This window comes from Pseudonaja textilis, chromosome 4 (assembly GCF_049901715.1).
Source record: "Pseudonaja textilis isolate UNSWEBS1 chromosome 4, rPseTex1.2, whole genome shotgun sequence".
In the NCBI taxonomy this organism is placed as follows: domain Eukaryota; kingdom Metazoa; phylum Chordata; class Lepidosauria; order Squamata; family Elapidae; genus Pseudonaja; species Pseudonaja textilis.
This window is the reverse complement of record NC_141993.1, coordinates 6,594,765-6,612,576: the sequence shown is the minus strand read 5'-3', so window position 1 is coordinate 6,612,576 and position 17,812 is coordinate 6,594,765. Positions and strand designations below refer to the sequence as shown.

Here is a 17,812-nt window from a genome sequence, read left to right as displayed (position 1 = left end):
GAATTAGGAATATGGAGTATGGATAGGATAGAATAGAATAATAATAGAGTAGAGCATAGAATATAGAATAGAATAAGAATTAGGAATAGAACATGACATGGATTAAATAGAATAGAATAAGAATAGAATATAGAATAGAATATAGAATACAATAGTAGAATAGAATAAATAACTTTATTGTCGCTTTGAATGTACACTAGTACTCAGCATACATTAAAGTGAAATTTCATTGCAAAGGGCTTTCAAAGGTTCACCACCTCCAATGTACGCTGCATAATATAACAGAATAAATAAATAAATACAGATACAAAATTGTGCATGTACCCCAAACACATAGTTTCTGAAATGTGTTCCTTACTAGCTAGAGGGGCTTTCCGTTTTTTCGTTTTGTTTGTGGAATTCCCTTTTGTTCATTTGCATTTAAATAACTTTTTTTTTGCTGTTGTCTAGACTGGCCAAACTGAATTCCTGCAAGCCCTTCTTGGTATGGTTTAGCCTCCAGGGGCCTTTCCATTAACAAAAAAAAAAAAGGGGGGGGGGCTTTTTTTGCAGAATGAACCCTTAAGGAAAAGCTGCATCCAATAGCGCTTTCCCCCTCCTTTTTTTGGGGGGGGGGAAATAATCCATTTAAAAAGTGCGTATCCCTTTAAGAAGCTCCACGTCCCAGCGCGGAGTCCGGCTTCGGAAAGAGGAGGAGGAGGAGGAAGAGCAGCAGCAGCGGCAGCAGCGTGAGGGCGATGCGCGCGCACCTCGGCGAAGGGGAAAGCTGCTGCTGGCACGGGCATTGTTCCCTGACGTCACTCAGCCCCAACGCTGCTGCTGCTGCTGCTGCTGCTGCCGCGCTCCAAACTTGCCTTTGTTATTCAGGCTCTCCATCTGACACGGAGGGGCTGGCTGCAAAACGCGGAGCCTCCCAACATCCGGAGCGGAGCCTCGGCGCCTCTAAGCCAAAGGAAGGATTGCCAGGAAAAAGAAGGGTGTGTGTGTGTGTGTGTGTGTGTGTGTAGGTGGGTGGGTGGGGAGGAGCAGGTAACCTCTGGTAGGGGTAACCCAGAGACCATAGCCAACTTTTTGTTTTATTTTTAAAGCAAAGGGTGTTTTTGCAAATCCAGTGGCGAGGAGTTCCCAAGGCGGAAAAAGCAAACACTTTTGAGACGCAAGAGCATGGAAACAAGGGACGATGGGAGGATCGCCTAATGGTGGTGCACGACGATCTTGCGATCCTTGGAGGGGGAGCGGAACGGAAGAGGTGGTTGTGACAGCCAGAAATAAATGACAGATAGTTGGAAGGGACCTTGTAGGTCATCTAGCCCAACCCCCCACGCCCCACGCCTAAGCAGGAGACCCTACCCCAGGGGTCAGCAACCTAAAAACACTCAAAAGAGCCATTTGGGGCTGTTTCCCACTGAAAAGAAAACACCGGGAGCCTCAAAACCCAGGTGGGCGTGGCCAACTCAAGTCACTCCCACCCAGTCACATGACACCCCCCTGGCCACGCCTACCCAGGTTTGGTGGCTCCTGGTGTTCTCTTTTCTATGGGAAATGGGTCTCTCTCTCTCTCTCTCTCTCTCCTTATGTTTTTTGTGTTTTACCTTCGCAGGCCAGGCGAGGAGTGACAGGGAGGGGAGGGCGAGGGGCGGGGCCAGTCAGTGGTGGGAATCACCCAATAGGAAGCCACAAGCAGAGAGACCAAAGAGCCGCATGAGGCTCTAGAGCCGCCGGTTGCCGACACCCGCCTGACACCATTTCTGACAAAATAACCACGAGTGTTTTTACGCGCGGGGCAGACTGGGCTCATTCATGGTTTTAGGGGCAGGGCTGCGTATGTGTTTCTGTCTTCGCAAGACCTTTTGCAAAAGTCTTTCCAGGCTGAATCGGGGCCGAGCCCTGTGAGCTCCAGGCCTCCTCGTGAGTAGAGCTGGTTTGTTGCAGATTATTTTTCTGTGGCTTTCCCCCACCCCCCAAAAAACTTCATTTTTTTTTTCAGGAAAGGAAAGGAAGTGCAAAATGAGGGCTCCCTCTCAGTGGTGGGATTCAAATTTTTTTTTACTACCACTTCTGTGGGCGTGGCCTGATGGGCGTGGCAGGGGAAGGATAGACTGCAAAATCCCCATTCCTTTCCTACCCCCCCAACCTGCTTTCCAGCTCCGTTTTCCTGTGCAGGGCAACAACAGAAGACCCAGCCAATTAGCTGTGACGGTGGCTTGATGGGTGTATTCTGTGGGTGTGGCTTGGTGGGTGTGGCGTGGCTTGGTGGGCGTGGCAGGGGAAGGATACTGCAAAATCTCCATTCCCTCCCCACCCCACTAACCTGCTTTCCAGCTCTGTTCTCCTGTGCAGGGCAACCAAAGAAGACCCAGCCGATCAGCTGGGACTCAATGGGAGGCGGAGAATAGATGGGGTTGGCGGGGCCAGTCAGACGCGGCATTGGCCGGTTCTCTGAACTACTCAAAAGTTCTGCTACCGGTTCTCCAGAACTGGTCAGAACCAGCTGAATATACCACCTCTGCTCCCTCCCCTTTGAAACCCAGAGATAAGAGGGAGGGACACCCTTATCAGGCTACTTTTTGCACATCTTCCACGGGTCAGTAGGTTTAATCTCCAGCAGAGACTAATAAACCCCGAATTAACTTCCAAGTCCTGCTCCCTAAGGCCACACAGGGGGAAATAAGACAGATAGTCCTCAACTTACGGACGACACTGAGGCCCCCCCCCTCCCCAAGTTAAGGTCGTTAAGTGAGGCATTTTTGAGTTTTGCCACATTTTAGGAGCATTCCTTGCCCCCGTTGTTAAGCAAATCACTGCAGTTGTTGTTGCAAGTTAGTTCTCCCCGCCCCCCCCCCCGGTTGTTAAGTGAATCTCGCTTCTTCCCCCTTGAGTTTGCTGGACACACACACACGGGGCAACCATCATAAATATGAACCAGTTGGCCAAGCCTGTGAGGTTTGATCACAATTGGGGGAGGCGGATGCTAGAAAGGGTTATAAAGTGTGAAAAAAAAAAATGGTCAGAAGCCACTTTCATTTGGTGCCGTAGGGATTTTGGGACCGTCGCTAAAAGGAGCCGTTGTAAGTCAAGGGCTGCCTGTTACAGCTTCATCCCTGGAGACTCCCAAGTAGAAATTGGGCTGCCATCTATCAGAAACGGTGTAGGGTCTCCTGCTTGAGCGGGGGGTTGGACTAGATGATCTCGAAGGCCCCTTCCCACTCTTGGTATTCTATGACTCAATCCAAGGCATCTTGTCATTTTTTTCTGGCACTTTAGAGCAGGGAGTCACCAATAAATTCATAATTTTTAAATCCCTCGGACCACTGATACTTTTTAAAAAAAAGATAAATAGTATTTAGTACAATATTTTAAAAAATGCAAATAATTTTTCTGTGGACCACCAACATTTTCTGGCGGAGCACTGGTCGTCCACAGATCCCCAGTTGGTTACTACTGCCCTAGAGATCAAAGATTCTCCCTCCCCCCATCCTTAGGATACTGGGCATCAGATTGCAGGAGATTGACATGAAGCTGGGAAAGATTATTTTTCTTCTTCCCCGCCTGCCTCCACCTTCTTTTCTTCTTCTTTTTAAAGATGGAAAATCAACTTCTGTCTGTCTTCCTTCCTCTCTCCCTCCTTTCCTTCCTTCCTTCTTCCTTCCCTTCCTTCCCTCTCTTTCTTTCCTTCCTTCCTCCCTCCCTTCTTCCTTCCTCCCTCCCTTCTTTCCTTCCTTCCTTCCCCCTCCCTCCTTTCCTTCCTTCCTTTCTCCTTCCCTTCCTTCCTTCCCTCTCTCCCTCCTTTCCTTCCTCCCTCCCTTCTTTCCTTCCTTCCTCCCTCCCTTCTTCCTTCCCTCTCCTCCTTTTTCCTTCCTTCCCTCCCCTCCCTTCCTTCCTTCCTCCTCCCTCCTTTCCTTCCTTCCTTCCCTTCCTTCCTTCCTCCCTCCCTTCTTTCCTTCCTTCCTTCCCCTCCCTCCTTTCCTTCCTTCCTTTCTCCTTTCCTTCCTTCCTTCCCTCTCTCCCTCCTTTCCTTCCTCCCTCCCTTCTTTCCTTCCTTCCTCCCTCCCTTCTTCCTTCCCTCTCCCTCCTTTTTCCTTCCTTCCCTCCCCCGCATTTCCTTCCTCCTTTCCTTCCTTCCCCTCCCTTTCCTTCCTCCTTTCCTTCCTTCCCCTCCCTTTCCTTCCTTCCTTCCTTCCTTCCTTCCTTCCTTTCTCCCTCCCTCCCTCCTTTCCTTCCTTCCCTCTCCCTCCCTTCCTTCCTTCCTCCCTCCCTCCTTTCCTTCCTTCCTTCCCTTCCTTCCTTCCTCCCTCCCTTCTTTCCTTCCTTCCTTCCCCCTCCCTCCTTTCCTTCCTTCCTTTCTCCTTTCCTTCCTTCCTTCCCTCTCTCCCTCCTTTCCTTCCTCCCTCCCTTCTTTCCTTCCTTCCTCCCTCCCTTCTTCCTTCCCTCTCCCTCCTTTTTTTCCTTCCTTCCCTCCCCCGCATTTCCTTCCTCCTTTCCTTCCTTCCCCCTCCCTTTCCTTCCTCCTTTCCTTCCTTCCCCCTCCCTTTCCTTCCTTCCTTCCTTCCTTCCTTCCTTTCTCCCTCCCTCCCTCCTTTCCTTCCTTCCCTCTCCCTCCCTTCCTTCCTTCCTCCCTCCCTCCTTTTCCTTCCTTCCTTCCTTCCTTCCTTCCTCCCTCCCTTCTTTCCTTCCTTCCTTCCCCTCCCTCCTTTCCTTCCTTCCTTTCTCCTTTCCTTCCTTCCTTCCTCTCTCCCTCCTTTCCTTCCTCCCTCCCTTCTTTCCTTCCTTCCTCCCTCCCTTCTTCCTTCCCTCTCCCTCCTTTTTTCCTTCCTTCCCTCCCCCCGCATTTCCTTCCTCCTTTCCTTCCTTCCCCCTCCCTTTCCTTTCTCCTTTCCTTCCTTCCTTCCCTCTCTCCCTCCTTTCCTTCCTCCCTCCCTTCTTTCCTTCCTTCCTCCCTCCCTTCTTCCTTCCCTCTCCCTCCTTTTTCCTTCCTTCCTCCTCCCCGCATTTCCTTCCTCCTTTCCTTCCTTCCCCTCCCTTTCCTTCCTCCTTTCCTTCCTTCCCCTCCCTTTCCTTCCTTCCTTCCTTCCTTCCTTCCTTTCTCCCTCCCTCCGTCCTTTCCTTCCTTCCCTCTCCCTCCTTCCTTCCTTCCTCCCTCCCTCCTTTCCTTCCTTCCCTCCCTCCTTTCCTTCCTTCCTTCTCTCCCTCCTTTCCTACCTTCCTTCTCTCCTTCCCTGGTACCCCCACAAAACAAGGCAGGCGGAGAAGCAGTGGAATTGGAGTGACACCGAGGTCCTGGCCTCCTTTCCGAGCAGCCGGTGTGTGTGTTTGTGTGGGGGGGCTAACTTAACGCACGTTGCTTGCTCTCCTTCCAGTGGGTGGCCTGGAAATATTTGGGGGAGCAGAGGAGTGGGGGGGGGGGTGAGACGCATTTGGAGGCAGCACCCCGTCTTGCTTTAAAAAAAAAAAAAGATGGGATCCCCAACATTTGCAAAGTGGGGGTCTCGTTCGTTCACTTCTCTTGACTTTTGGGGGGGGAGAGGTCCCGACTTTTGTCTCCCCACCAGCCCTGCCACCTTTGCCCCCCACTCCCGCCCCCATAAAGTCGTAGGATTGGGGCTGGAGCAGCTCGGTTCTCGGGGTTGAAACTATTTCGGGGCTGGGCAGAGTCTCCAAAGGAGCTTTTTGCTTGCGCAAGGCAGGCAGGCCGGCCAGGATCGCGCTTCTTGCGCGGGGCCGAAACCCGACTTCTCTTCCCCCCCCTACCCCGCCTCTCCCAGGGGGAAGCCAAGGAGGGTCCTAAGAAGGCAGACAGGAAGAGAGAGGCTGCTGCGAACTCTCCTTTCTATTGAGTGGGTGGGGTGGGGGGCAAATGAAGAAACCCCCTTACAAAAAAGGCGCGTGGGGGGGAAGGGGTCTCCACCCCCCCCCCCGCAGGAAGGGGGAGTTTTTAAATCCACGCCCTCTGCCCCTCCCCCCTGGAGCAGAAGCCCCTCCCTCCCATGTTGGCCCTCCCTCAGGTTCTCTCTGGTGCTATCCCGATTGGGACTTTCCCTGGGGTGGGGGGTGGGGGCATCTTTTGGGATCCGGTTGGCCCCGGCCAGGTTCTTTCTGTGCACCCGGGGCCAGTTTAAAAATAAATAAAGAAAGGAATGAATGAATGAATGAATAAAAATGAATTCAAATGAAATAAAAATAAATAAATAAATAAATAAAATAAAGCAAAACAAAAATAAATTAATTAATTAAAAAGAATAAAAAATAAGTTAAATAAATTAAATAATTTTTTTTTTAAAAAAAGAAAAGAAAAATAAATTAAATAAATATAAGTAAAGAAAATGAAAGAAAACAAAAATGAAGAAAAAAATGAAATATAAATCAATAAAATAAAATAAAAAAATGAATTTAAGTAAATCAGTAAACCAATGAAAATAAATTTCAATAAATCAATAAATGAAAATAAATAAATTTAAATAAATAAACGAAAAATAAGAAATAAATAAATAAATAAATAAATAAATTGGCACCGCTTATAAAAAAATAAATAAAAGAGAAAAACGAACATAAAACGCAGCAGCTTTTGAGGGGTCTCGACTGTCGCAACGCCTTTTAACGAAACGCCAAGGGTAAACCGGCTTTTATTCCGAAGTAAGCCTCCCGCGAGGCTCCGGCCAGGTTTCTTCTCCAAACAGGTAGAAAGAGGGTGGTTTTTTCGGGGGTGGGGAGGGTTGCGTGGGGTGGGGGTCGCCGCTTACCTGGGGAGCAAACCCTACACCCCCCACGCCCACACCTATGAATCGTGGCTTAGACAGGCTCGTCTCTCTCCCAACTATCTCGTCGGGCGCCCGTCTGGTTTGCGCGGTATCCTGGGAGGAAAGCCGGATCCCGCTGCGCTCGAAGGACCCAAGCCGGGGTCGGTCGGTCCGGGAAGGGCCGGGAGAGGGGGAAAGGGGTCTGGGGGTGGGGGAAGCGACCAGTCCAGCCTCGTAGGAAAACCCCGTCTCTCAACACCCCCCATTCCCGGAGCTCCGCGTTCTCCCCCGAACGGCAAACAATAAGCGTGCAAAGCGGAAGGCAGCTGGTTTTGCACGCGAGCGAGCCCTGAGTGTGAAGGAAGTGGGGTTTCCCTGCGGAGAACGGCGAAGAAAGTGCCCAAAGCTTCGCGGGGTGGGGTCCCCCTTTCCTCCCCCTCTCTCTCTGTCTCCTCTCTTTCTCTCTCTGTATCTCTTTCTCTCTCTCTGTACGTCTCTCTCTCTTTCTCTCTCGGTGTCTCGCCCCCCCTTTTCTCTCGGTCTCTCTCGCTCTCTCTCTCTTTCTATCTCTTTCTCTCTCTCTCTTTTCCTGTCTCTCTCTCTCTCTCTCTCTCTAGCTCTCGTCTCTCTCTCTCTCTTTCTCTCCCTCTTTCTCTCTCTCTAGCTCTCGTCTCTCTCTCTCTCTTTCTCTCCCTCTCTTTCTCTCTCTCTAGCTCTCGTCTCTCTCTCTCCCTCTCTTTCTATCTTTTCTCTCTCTCTCTTTTCCTGTATCTCTCTCTCTCTCTCTCTAGCTCTCGTCTCTCTCTCTCTCTCTTCTCTCTCTCTCTTCTCTCTCTCTAGCTCTCGTCTCTCTCTCTCTCTCTCTTTCTATCTCTTTCTTCTCTCTCTCTCGCCCCCTCCTCCGGTGATTTTTTTTAAAAAAATTATTTATCAATCAGCGGGTCCGGCTGCCATTCAGTTGGCTTCCCCAGACAGGAAGTTCTCCCCTTTGATGCGGGGGGGGGGGAGAGGTGGTGGGGGAGGGATCGAAAGACAATTATTTGCGTTGTTCAACTTGGCTTTTCAAGACTGTAACTTTCGGTGGTCAAGAAGGTGGAGTGGAAGCGAAGGGAGCTTGGGGAGGGCGGGGGGAGGCGGAGAAGGGAAAGGGGGGGGGAGGGAGCCAGCCAGCCAGCCAGCCAGCCAGCGGAAGGCGTCTTACTCGCAGCTCCCTTTCCGATAGGAATCTGGGACAGGTTTTGCCAACAGCCGGCAGCGCGGGGCCCTTTGGTAATAAAATAGCCCCTGTAATTTGACACTTCAACTTGCTGGGCTTCTCTCTCTCTCTGCCGAGTTGATTCACTTTTATTCTTTCTACTAACGCGGTGCTCTTTTATTTATTTATTTTATTTCTTGCCGCCCCCCTTCCCCCTTCCTCCCCTTTGGCTGGGTGAAGGCTGAGGTTGGTTGGTTGTTGCTTTTTTTTTAAAAAAGAGAAAAAAAATCCTAATTCTTCGGGTTTTTTTTTTTTAAACAACAACAAAAAAATCTCATTATTTTCTCCCTTCGCCTCTTCCTCCCCGGAAAAAGCAAGGGAATAAGACACACAGACACACACACACACACAGACACACACACAAAACTTCACCTCCCCCTCCCGCCCTCCCCCAGCCGCGCCGGACCGCACGACCTGCAAATCCGCAGGGCGAGGAAAAAAAAGGGGAGGGTGGAAGAAACGACAATATTGGGAGGGGTTGTTTTTTTCCCTCCTCCTCCTCCTCCTTCTTCTTTCCATGCCGTTTCTCCCTTTTGGCCTTTGGATGTTGTGTTTTTTCCCCCTTTCCTTTGCCCGCCGGCTTCCCTATGCGTTTCTCGCCCGCCGGTCGCCCCAGCTGCTGCTCAGCGTCTCCGAGCGCCGAAGCTTAAGGGTAAGTTTTTGCGTCCTGGGGTCCCGGCAGTCCTTCCGTTTTTGGGAGTGGGTGGGTGGGTGGGTAGGTAAGTGGGTGGGTGGGTTTCCCCTCCCTCCCTCCCTCCTCAGGCCGGGGGCGGTGGAGGGGGGCTTGCAAAGAAAACAATGGGAAGCCCCCGAGAGGCGAAACGAGAGAGGAGAGAGAGAGGAGGGCAGGCGGGCTTGCATGGAGCTGGCGACCGGTCGGGCTTTGGGTAGTCAGCTTGCAAAAAAAAAAAAACCGGGGGCCTCTCACAGTCTCCAGCGACGGTCTCTTGCCAGCGGTAGAGTGTGGGAAGACTTCTTAAAGGGGCCGGGGTGCTTTTCGGGAATCGTTGAAGGCGCGCGCGCTGGAGGTGGGGGAAGCCTGGGAGCTCCCTGAGGCGGGGGGCGGGGGGCTGAGAGAGAAAGAGGGATGCGCTTAATTGATTGGCCTGAGAGATGAAATAAGTTGCCGCTTATTTTGCTTTCTTTTCTTTCCCCCTTTTTTTTGGCCTCCGCGGTGGCCAAGAGAGGGTGGTGGTGGGATGGGTTGAGAGAGAGAGAGAGAGAGAGAACCAGGTGTTTTATTTGGTTATATATATATATGAATAGTAATCCCTACGAGGAGGGAGAAGACGCGGAAGCGTGCAAGGACAGTAAATAATCAATAAACCCGGGCAAGAATAAATCTGCGTTCCCTCCTGATCGATCCGCCAGAGGGGTTTCTTTTGTCTCTGTGTGTGTGTGTGTGTGTGTGTTGTGTTATGTTTGTGGATCTGAAGTTTGGAGGAGCCGCAACAAGGTTGCCTTTTGCAAGGGAAGCGGCAACAACAACAAAAAAGACCCAAAAAACAAAACAAAAAAAAAAAGCAGAGCGCGAGGCTCGGTTGTGGCATTAAAACCAAACAAAAAACCAAACAAAAAAAAAAAAAAAGGTTTAAAAATAAAGCTGCTGGTTTGGCTGGTGGGACTGAGGGTGCAGGCGTGTTTCCACACACCCCCCCCCGCCCGCCCAAACCCTTTGCTTTTCCTGGCTCTCCCACCTATCCCCTTCAACCCCCTCCCCCCCCTCCCGGCTCCTGACCCGGCTTTCCACTCCGGCAAAAAGCGCTTTTTCCTAAAAACAAAACAACCCCCCCAAACGGTGCCTTTGTGGATCGGGGGGGTGGGGGCGCGTGGAAAGGATGTGTGAGCGGCGGGGAAGAAGAGCCGGTTGGGAAGGAAGAACCAGGCTTGGGAATTGAGGCCTGGCTAGCTAAGTAAGGCTGGAGTGTGGGAGGGAGAGTGGGGGAGGGAAGGGCTTGAATAGCCGCCCCTCCCCTCGTACATCTGTCCAAGAAGGCCAGGAGAAGGGGGAGCGCAGGGAAAGGGTCTCTGTGAGTGTGTGTGTGAGAGAGAGAGAGAGAGAGAGAGGGAGAGAGAGAAAGAGACAGAAGGAGAAAGAGAGAAAGGGACAGAGAGAGGGAGAAAGAGAGAAAGACAGGAAGAAAGAGGAAAAGAGACAGAGACAGAGGCAGAGAGATAGAGGGTGGAGAGAGAGAGAGAGAGAGAGAGAGAGAGAGAGAGAGAGAGAGAGAGAGAGAGATTAAAATGGGGAGTATGAGGAGGGTCTCTCCCTCCTTCCTCTCTCTGGGTGGAATGTTAGCCGGTAAAATTAAAAATAAAGCAGAAGGACGCAATCGTCCAGCAATGCCAGCAGTTCAAACAGGAGCCTGGGGGTTCCTGCTTTTTAACCCTGGAGAAAGTCTCCAAGGCTGATTTAGAAACAGGAGGGGGGAGGGGAAGGAGAGGGTGGGAGGGGGAGGGAATGGGGAATCCAAAGTATTTTGTTTCTTCTGTCCTGCAAACTTTTTTTGGGGGGTGAGGGGAGGTGTGATGTTTTTTGCCTGGAAGCGCCCACATGGGAAGGAGCAGGAGAAGGAAGGAAGAAGGCCTCCATTTCAGAACTAGCCCCCCTTCCTTTCCAGAAGACACCCCCCCCCACCCCTTCCTCTTGAATTAAAAGGGGGCAATTAAAGGAAAAGGGAGGGAGGGGGATTGGGAAGCTCAGCCTGGCCCCCGCAGGGTAGGACGTTTGAGTTGGCTCACAGAGAGAGAGAGAGAGAGAGAGAGAGGTTGGCTTGGAAGTCTGGCGTCCCCTATCATCCCTGGGAGTTGTGTGTGTTTGGGGCGTGCACATGTCTCCTACAAACAGACAGATGGACAAAACTGGAATTACTGATCTGATCTCTTAAATGATGTTCTGGGGCCAGAAGAACTGACTCTAATGTGACACTCGGTGTTCTGAGCAATCTCTCTCTCTCTCTCTCTCTCTCTCTCTCTCTCTCTCTCTCTCTCTGTGTGTGTCACTCCCTCACTCCCTCTCTCTGTATGTCTCCCTCTCTGTCTCTCTGTCTCTCTATCTGTTTCTCTCTCTGTGTCGCTCCCTCCCTCCTCTCTCTGTATGTCTCTCTCTCTCTCTTTCTCTCTCTCTGTGTCCCTCCCTCTCTCTATCTGTCTCTCCCTTTCTCTCTCTCTCTCTCCATCTATCTATCTAACTATATCTGTTTCTCTCTGTGTGTGTGTCACTCCTTCCCTCTGTCTGTCTGTCTGTCTCTCTCTCTTTCTGTTTCTCTCTCTGTGTGTCATTCCCTCCCTCCCTCTCTCTGTCTGTCTCTCCCTTTCTCTCTCTCTCTCTCTCCATCTATCTGTCTAACTATATCTGTTTCTCTGTCTGTGTGTGTCACTCCTTCCCTCTGTCTGTCTGTCTATCTGTCTCTCTCTCTCTCTCTCTTTCTGTTTCTCTCTCTGTGTGTCACTCCTTCCCTCTCTTTCTCTCTCTCTCTCTCTCTCTCTCCCCTCCCCCCTCCTTTCATTCCCCCGTCCCCCTTGACATGAGAGTGAAGGATTTAACTTGGCAGGTTGAACAAATGCCCTCTGAAAGGTTTCCAAGAGACAGTAAGAAAGCAGGAACAGGATTGAAAGGCTCATGAATGCCTGCGAGAATGGGCTGAGCTTTCTTTTGGGGGAGGGGGGGAAATGAAGTGGCCTTTTTCTTTTTTATTTTTAGAAACCTTGAATAGCCACTGGATGCCTGGGGGCGCAATCCAGTGGGACCGAGAGACCCTCTGAAAGGGCAAAAGCTTTGGAGTCCCAAGGCTGCCTTGGGGAAGATGAGGAAGGAAGGGGGGCTGGGGAGGGGGCTGGAGAAGGATGCTTGGATTTGCAGTGGGCTCTTGGCTCTTAGAAACTGGAAAGGTTAATGGTGGCACGATTATATGCTAGCATTAGGGGGGAGGGGGTTTGCGAGAGGAGATTAGGGCCAGGGTGGGTGGGCTCCCTTGGGTGTAGCCTCTAAAAGGGTCAGAGTCAGACCAGGGTGGGGGGATCCAAGGGGGAGGGGAGCCCAGCCCCTCACTCACTGGATTAGATGATGGTTTTCCTGGCCTTTTGTCCATTTGCAAAAAAGAAAAAAGAAAAAAAATGCTGTCTTTTTCTCACTCGAGGAGCCTTAACAGGAGAGAAGCAATATTGGGGCCTGGCCTGGAACTTAACGAGCCTCATAAATTAAACCGAAGTCAGATCTTGGCTTAAAGGTGGCTGTGAGGGAATGCAGGCTTGTAACATTTCCATTTGTCAGTGCAAAAAGGCCTGGACAACCAACAGACCACACAACAAGGTGGCTGGAAGGTTGCGGGGGGTGGAACTGGTTTTAAAAGTTCAACATTTTAGGGAAAGAAAAGGTGGTATGAGGAAAATCCAGCCCTTTCTCTATTTTTTTTTCCTTTGGGGTCTCTGTGTGTGTGTGTGTGTGTGTGGGAAGAAGCAGCATCTGGTTATCATAACATTGGTGTCATTCCTTAAAAGAGCTCCAAGAAGCCTTGTAGACTTGGTAAGGAGCGACCGGAAGAACAGGAAAGTTCAACCTCCAAACACAACTCCCAAATTCATTCAGTATCCTGCACATACGACCGCAGTTGAGCCGGCACTTCCGTTACTAAATGAGATGGCGGCTAAGTGAGTTTTGCCCCATTTTACAAAACTTCCTTGCCACCGTTTGTTAGGCGAATCCCTGCAGTGGTCCAGTTAGTCACACGGTGGTTGTCGATCTGGTTTTCCCATGGAAGGTTCCGCAAAGGGAGGAAATCCCATGATTCCATCATAACCATGAACCAGTCGCAAAAACATCTGGATTTCAATCACGTGACCACTTGGGGATGGGGTAACGGACGTTAAGTGTGAGAACAGAAAGGGGGAGTATTCAGACGGTTCGGACCAGTTCTCATAAACCGGTTGTGGAAATGTTGAATAGAGGAGCGTGCTTTCCGAACCAGTAGGTGGGAAAAAATGGAAACCCACCACTGCGTGAGGAATAACCACCTATAACTGAGAAGTGCAACTGCAAGGAGACTCCATTGGCAAACTTCTGCTGGCGTGGTGGTTGGTTCTGCAAATTGGAAGCTCATCTTGCAACGTTGGTGCTCACTTCAACTTCTCTCTCTCTCTCTCTCTCTCTCTCCCCTCCCTCCCTCCCTCCCTCTCTCTCTCTCTCTCCCTTTCACCTCCCCTTCCTCCATTCTGCCTACTCTTCAACACCAGTCTTTTTTTAGTTAGGGAACTGGAGGCTGAAACATACAATGGACGGTTGCAGGAACTGGGCATGGATAGTCTAGTGAAGAGAAGGACCAGGGGAGACAGGAGAGCAGTGTTCTAATATTGGTGGGGCTGCCACAGAGAGAAAGGGGTCAAGCTGTTCTCCAAGGCACCCGAAGGCCAGACAAGGAACAATGGACAGAAACTGATCGAGGAGAGATTCAACCTAGAAATAATATATTTTCTGACCTTGAGAACAATCAACCGATGGAACAGAAGTTGCCCTCGGAAGTTGTGGGAGCTTCATCCCTGGAGGCTTTCAAGAAGAGACTGGACTGCCATCTGTCAGAAATGGTGTAGGGTCTCCTGCTTGGGCTGGGGGTTGGACTAGATGACCTACAAGGTCCCTTCCAACTCTGTTAATCTGTTAAATATAGTAACATCAAACCTCAACTTTTTACTTTTACACAGTAAGGTAAACCAGCCATTTCTGCAGCAACAAACTATCTAATCCACAAAACCCCAAAATCAAAGTTTCATTTCGTCCCCACTCACACCCCAAGCACAAAGTCCAGAAGCTGTTTCCAAGTAGAAAAAAAAATAATTGTGTTTTTTTTTCTTTAATCAAAGCAGTCAATTTACCCAGACAGTTAGCAGAGATGGCAATTTTCAGATGGGGTTCTGAAGATGCCTTGTTGTTGTCTCCTTTTTGGGCCGAGGGGGGGAGGGTTGGACTAGATGACCTGCAAGATCCCTTCCAACTTTGTTATTCTGTTAGGATTGATCTCCTGTTAGGGCCTGATTCAGATGTATGAAAGTCAGGAGGATCAGGGATGACCTTTTTCCTGTTCAACTTGAGGATGGTGAAATGCCAGCCATGGAACAAAAGGCCCACTGAAAGCAAGATCTTTGCAATGGAATATGTGGGTGGTTCCATGGACGTGGCTAAAGCTCTCTTCCCCCTCATTTGGGGGACTGTGAAGGATACTACATAGAGTAAGAGACAAGGCGGGGCTGGCAGCTAATGTTTATAAGCAGGCTTGCAAAATGCACGTCTCTGCAAAAGACTTGAGCGATGTTGGATTTTGAAATGGCGATACTGAAAAAGAAGTGGAAAAGTTTATTGCCTACAAAATAAATAACATATAGGTAGCTCAAAGCTGAACAATGGTTTGTTTCATTATCGTTCAAAGCTACGATGGCACTGAAATACCGTGTTTTCCCCAAAATAAGACCCTGTCTTATATTTTTTTGCCACCAAAAAAGGCACCGGGTCTTATTTTGAGGGGGATGCCATCCACTGAATAACCCCACGTGTGCACGTCACCCCTGGCTGCCATTTTGCTATCGGAGGCCTGCAGGAACTTCTTCTTCTGCAGCCGGCAAGGTTTTCCTGAAGGCCTCTGCAGCGAGTAACAGAGCTCTGGATCGAACCTTGCCAGCTTTGCCGGCTGCAGAAGAAATGGCCCGGCAAGGCAGGTGTTGGGCTGTGCGAGGCCTGGCTACAACTGTCCAAAGGTAAGAAGTAGGGCAGCTCCACCACCACCCTATCCCTACCCTAGCTTAATTTTTACCCATCCACTGGGTAAAAATTGGCTGGGGTCTTAATTAGGGCTTATTTATTTGCGGGGTGGGTAGGGCTTATATTGCGTGCATGTGTAAAAATCAAGCTAGGACTTACTTTTGGGGTAGGTTGTATTTTCAGGGAAACCGGGTAGGTAGCCCCCAACTTAAACAACATTTTGTTTAGTTATCGTTCAAAGCTACAATGGCACTGAAATACCGGTAGTGAGTTATGACAGTTTTTCACAGTTACAACCGTTGCTGTCTTCCCTGTGCATGAGATCAAAATTGGGACGCTTGGCGACTGACTCATATTTATGACAGTTGTGGGGTTCCAGGGGGCGCACGTGATTCCCCCTTTGCAACCTCCTGACGAGCAAATTCAATGGGGAAATCCAGATGTGCTTAACACTCGTGTTCTTAATTTAACAAGCGCAGGGATTCCGTTAAGAAGCGCGGCGAGAAAGATTGTAAATTGGGGCCAAAACTCATGGAAGAAGCGCCTTGCTTAACCCATAGAAATTCTGGACTCTGTTGTGGTCGTGCACGGAGAACTACCTGTATGCATGTTGAGCGTAAAACCATTTTCAAGCGGTAGCTTCCAAAATGTTTTCTGCTGGTACGAATTGAGAATAATGGATATATTTTCAAAAGGTTGTTTTTGGAAAGTTTTCTGGGTAATCTTGTGCCACTTATAAAGCTCTGTGGTGCTGCTTTTCAGTCCTGCTTGTGATATAGATCTTCATTAAGTGACTTGAGAAATGTAGAAGTTGACTCTCTCTCTCTCTCCCCCCCTCTCTCTGTCTCTGTCTCTGTCTTTCTGTCTCTCTCTTTTCCCCTCTCTTTCTGTCTCTGTCTCTTTTCCCCTCTCTCGGTCTGTCTCTGTCTCTTTCCCTCCATCTGTCTGTCTGTCTGTCTGTCTATCTTTCTCCCTTTCTGTCTCTCTCTCTCTGTCTCTCTCTCCCTATCTCTCTCTGACTCTTTCTGTCTCCTCCCTCTCCCCTCTCTCTCTCTCTCTCTGTCTTTCTCTCTCTCTCTCTTCCCCTCTCCCCCTCTCTCTGTCTGTCTCTCTCCCTCCCTCTCTGTGTCTGTCTCTGTCTCTCTCTCTCCCCCCCCCTCTCTGTCTCTGTCTCTGTCTTTCTGTCTCTGTCTCTTTCCCTCCATCTGTCTGTCTGTCTGTCTGTCTGTCTGTCTGTCTTTCTCCCTTTCTGTCTCTCTCTCTCTGTCTCTCTCTCCCTATCTCTCTCTGACTCTTTCTGTCTCCCTCCCTCTCCCTCTCTCTCTCTCTCTCTGTCTTTCTCTCTCTCTCTCTCTTCCCCTCTCCCCCCTCTCTCTGTCTGTCTCTCTCCCTCCCTCTCTGTGTCTGTCTCTCTCCCTCCCTCTCTGTGTCTGTCTCTGTCTCTGTCTCTCTGTCTCTTCCCCTCTGTCTGTCTGTCTCTCTGTTTCTCCCTCTCTGTCTCTCTCTCTCTCTCCCTGTCTCTCCCTCTCTCTGTGTATGTCTCCCTCTCTCTCTCTCTCTCTCTCTCTCTCTCTGTCTTTCTCTTTCTTTCTCTCTGTCTCTCTCTCTGTGTCTCTCTCTCTCTCTCTCTGTCTTTCTCTTTCTTTCTCTCTGTCTCTCTCTCTGTGTGTCTCTCTCTCTCTGTGTCTCTTTTAAAGTTCTGTAGGGTTTTACACTTTGCCTTTCAAATCTGGGTTTCTCTCTATAAACAAAGGCAAAGGTTTTTTTTAATGGTTTTGGAATCCAAAGATGGGCTTGCTGTTCTTGAAAAACAGAATTTTAGCTTCATGCTCACTGAAGAAAAAAAAAAAAGAAACTCAAAAGGAGGGCTCAAGGTTTGATCATATTTGCAGCCCTCTAAACTTCAAGCAAGATTGAGGATGTTGGGGGAAAGAAAAAAAACAGATTAATAATTATAATTAGCAGCATTATCTGTGAAAGAGTGCTTTGGAACAATGCAGTGGCAGCTTTGGCGATAAAAGATGTGTTATAATTGAGTGAAATTAAACACAGCTCACTTGCTAGGAAGTAAATATCTGAATCAAAACAAATAGTAACACTGCAGTGTGCCAATCCAGAGGCATGGAAAGGCCTACGGATGGTAGGGGAGGAGAACTTAATTGTTTCTAGGGATTCTATTGGTGTTTTTCTAAGCAAGGTTCTGGCACTGATGTTGTTACCTAGTTGGGTCACGAAACGTCTGTAAGAAAACAAGCAAGCTTCGAGAGCACCAAGGACCCCACAGCCCCTCCTCGTCCTCTTCTTCCTCTTCTTCTTCCTCCTCCTCCTCCAGCATCATAGTTTCCTAGGTTCTAGATGTATTTTCCACGATTCTTAACATATGACTTGGCTTTACAAGTGTGTTTGAAAAGTCATTTGGAGCATCTATATTGTATTATTGTTGTTTTGTTGTTGTTGTTATTGGTTAATCTTTAATGAGTTTCACAGCCTTTGGGGCTGGTTGGTAGTTCAACAGCTCGAGTCCTAACCGAGGACCTAGGAACTGTTCAGGTAGCATCGGAGGATATAAGCTGTTTCAAGTAGGGTGGTGTTTTTTTGTAGAATCAGGGTATTCAAGTCTGATAAATTCAGGATTTCCAAATAGCGAGGCAGCCCTTTAGGTATTGCGCCAAGGGCTCCAATTACAATTGGGATAACACACAATTTCTTTTTCCAAAGTCACTCAACTTCAGTTTGTAAGTCTTGGTACTTTGTGATTCTTCCTTCCTTCCTTCCTTCCTTCCTTCCTTCCTTCCTTCCTTCCTTCCTTCCTTCCTTCCCTTCCCTTCCCTTCCCTTCCCTTCCCTTCCCTTCCCTTCCCTTCCCTTCTCTTCTTCTTCTTCTTCTTCTTCTTCTTCTTCTTCTTCTTCTTCTTCTTCTTCTTCTTCTTCTTCTTCTCTTCCTCCTCCTCCTCCTCCTCCTCCTCCTCCTCCTCCTCCTCCTCCTCCTCCTCCTCCTCCTCCTCCATTGTTATTGCCAAATTCACCTGCGAATGTACTTTTTAATTGAGTGTTTGGAGCAAAGTTTTGGATTCCA

The 17,812-nt window shown here is 49.4% G+C and overlaps 1 protein-coding gene across 9 annotated transcripts in view; it reads left to right on the top strand.

Moving 5' to 3' along the window:
• Positions 1-6,604: 6,604 nt before the first annotated feature.
• ZMIZ1 (zinc finger MIZ-type containing 1) overlaps positions 6,605-17,812 on the top strand; it is a 385,595-nt gene continuing 374,387 nt past the window's right edge. For 4 of the 9 annotated variants that reach the window (XR_015743665.1, XM_087933823.1, XM_087933822.1 and 1 more), the window contains exon 1: positions 7,959-8,641. The gene's annotated coding sequence lies outside the window, so the exon portion shown is untranslated. Of the gene's footprint in view, positions 6,675-7,953; positions 8,642-17,812 lie in introns of those variants that run through there. The other 5 variants (XM_087933819.1, XM_087933820.1, XM_087933818.1 and 2 more) reach the window with 4 other exon arrangements.